The sequence below is a fragment of the Olea europaea genome, chromosome 15, assembly GCF_002742605.1.
Source record: "Olea europaea var. sylvestris chromosome 15, O_europaea_v1, whole genome shotgun sequence".
In the NCBI taxonomy this organism is placed as follows: domain Eukaryota; kingdom Viridiplantae; phylum Streptophyta; class Magnoliopsida; order Lamiales; family Oleaceae; genus Olea; species Olea europaea.
Window position 1 is genome coordinate 19,768,590 of NC_036251.1, and position 3,252 is coordinate 19,771,841.

Consider the following 3,252-nt stretch of genomic DNA (forward strand, 5'->3'; position numbering starts at 1 on the left):
TTTTTTTTTTTAATGACAACCCTCACTTTTTAATAAACGTGACATTGTATGTTATTTTTTAATAAATAAAAAAGTGACAATTCACTTTTAAAAGTGACATTGTGTCACTTTTTAATTTTATTAAAAAAATGATATAGTGCCACTTCTTAATATTACAGTGTATTTTAATTTCAAAAAACTTTTCATATAATTTTTAAAAGACCCCTATTTTTAAGGGTATTTTGTACGTTACCCATTAATAAAAGTTTTCCATGCACTTCTGTAGACTTTCATTAGAAACCTTTAAAAGCTTTTGGATACTTTAAGCATATATAATGTAATATAAACAACTTCTCATATATCCAAATCATCCACAACTCATATAATTAAAAATGCAAAGCAGAAAATCATATTTTTCTCGTCAATAAATTTTTTTCTAAAAAAAATAATAACATTTTAGTAATGATCAACAAAAAAATATCAAACACTCCCAACATCATTCCACATATCAGTTACTATAGTAGTCCTCCATGAATTAGCATTCTCTCTTTCTTGTTCTTGGATCTCAAAAAATGGCCCAAAGTCTTCCCCTTCATTAGTCGAAGAAGATGAAGAATCTTCATTATCAGGTTCAATTAGAAATTCATTAAGGCGACACTTTTTACAAAGAAAATTGTGTAATTCTACACAAGCTAATATGAGTTCCACTTGTGTATGATGTGGAAATGGATGAGCTATTTTGAAAATTGTGATCTTGAATTAAATATACCAAATATCATCTCAACTACGTTTCTCAAGGTAGCATGAGAAAGATTAAACAACTTTTTGTACTTTCAGGGTTGTGACCTTGACCAGCAAAATCTTCTAGATGACAACGGATACCTCAAAAGGAGTTAAGAATTGAAGTTGATTTGGAAATCACAATCTTTCCAAAAAAATATTTACTCGAACATAAAATACTTGTAAAATTAGCTAATAACTTATGACATGTATAATTGTGATACAATAAGATAAAAGAAAAAAAATGAAATAATAAAGTAATACATTGTGGCACTTTAAATCCATTTCCTTTGTGAAAGCATCACTCGACACCTTAGAATCATGTCCCGATCCCTTCCAACCACTAAGCACATATTTAAATTCCAAATCAAACTTACAAGCGACCAAAAAAATTCTACGAAACTGTTCCGTGACGATTTCTATTACTGCTTGTATCACGTCCGATTACCATTGTTGGAATATGGGTACCATCAATAGCTCCAATAGAATACTAAAATAATAAAACAATATAAAGAAATCATGAGAACACTAATGATAACATAAAACAAAAAATTATAATATATATTATTTTATCACTTACTTTAAAGTAAGGGTAAAACCTTGTACTTTCCCTTCTTTTTTCTGGCACAATGAATCTTGATTTGGCCATTTTAACTATTTTATTTTTTATTTTTTATGTTTGTAAAATCTTGTTGAAACTTTGACTGGTAGTGAAATGCAATCAACCAAATTTTGACAAATCAAGCAATATCAAGTATAATGGTGTTTTTTTCTCTAATAATATTGTTTAATTTTATAAATATATCTAGATTAATTCTATAAACTTGTTGAAAGTTTTATGGGTCATCATTTAATATTTTATATAAATAGTCATATCCATATATAGTTTTTGGTCGCCTAGTTAGAAAACTTTCAATATGTTTAGAACTCATTATTTATTTAATCATTCATAATGTAGAGAATTACTTGAATTGCCATCCATGAATATCGAATAGTTTCTTATAATGCTTCCTCATTCTCATCTTCTTCAATCTCATCCATCTCTATTTCGTGATCTTCATTTATGTTAACATTAGACATTATATATATGGAAGTACCAAAAAATAGATGGAACGAAAATTAAATACACAGCCAAAGAAAATGATATTGTCATGTAAAAACAAATCATACCATTAAATTAATATGCTATCAAAAAACAATCTATGGATTACTCAAAAAATTTAGAATTCAATACTGTAACCAAAGTTAAAAAAATTCATAAATAATAGATTAACAATTCAAAAACTTTAACAATTACTATTAATCATGTCAAAGAAGAAAAAAAAGAAAGGAAAAAAAAAACAAACAAACCTTCATTTTAATTGAAATTTATTCATTTAGAACGTTCTTCTGGTATCATGTTCAAGAACTCAGACTTCTTAGCTTTTGTATTAAGCAAATCAAGGACCTTGAGATGGTCATCATCATTCAAGTTTGGGATATCCTTGATAATGTTCCAACAATTATGCTATCTAGTATGAATTGATTCAATAGCTAGAGTGCTCTTGTCAACTGTATTAGCAAGTTTGTCTATAACATATGTTGAGTACTTTTGGGATTAGACGAATTAGAATTTCTTCAAACTTTGTTCTACTTTGTTTTCGAATTGATGAGGGAATCTCTGAACTTATAATATCTTGTTTATCGGTTAACTATAAATGCTTCAGTATCATGATCATACATGAAGTCATCTATTAAACCATTACTAACTCTTCTTTCGTTTGTATAAAATGTTTATGCATCAATATCATCCCATAGTGTAATTGAGTGTATCCCAACATCTATCCCACTTCCAACTGCAATTCTCAATCTTCATAGTCCGCAAAAGTGTTTGTGTGATAACTTTTATTTTCGGGATGAGATTATTAAAGAAAAATAATAATTATAAGTGCTAACGTACCAAACATACACATCACTAACCAATAGCTTAAATTTTATATTTTTCTAAATCAAGTAATAAGAGAAGCTCACCATAAAGTTGTCGTCCTATACTTCATCACTAACAGTGAATTTCTTCGATAAATGATCCCATCCAAACTCAGAGTTATGACGCATTAGCTTAGAATACTTGTTATATTGCTTTTTAAACCATTTCACACAACTTTTATATTGGACATAAGTCTTTTCAACCCCAAGCTTTTGGCTGAGATGGTGGAGTATATGTTTTTCTATGGTTATCTTGCTCAACATGCCATTATTATCACACTAGGCACGAGTGGCAACATCAACCATTAGTTTTAGTAGCTCATTGCTTTATTTCCACGTCCATTTCTAATATTTTCGGTACATGTTCTCTTAAACTTGTCATTTTCTTGTGTTGAATCTTCCTAATACTATTGTTATTTTACATGCAATGTATTAAAATGTAAACAACCTATGAATGAAAAACATTGACTAAAATGTAAACAAATAAAATTAACATAAAAATGATTATGAAAAAAAGTAAATTTATTT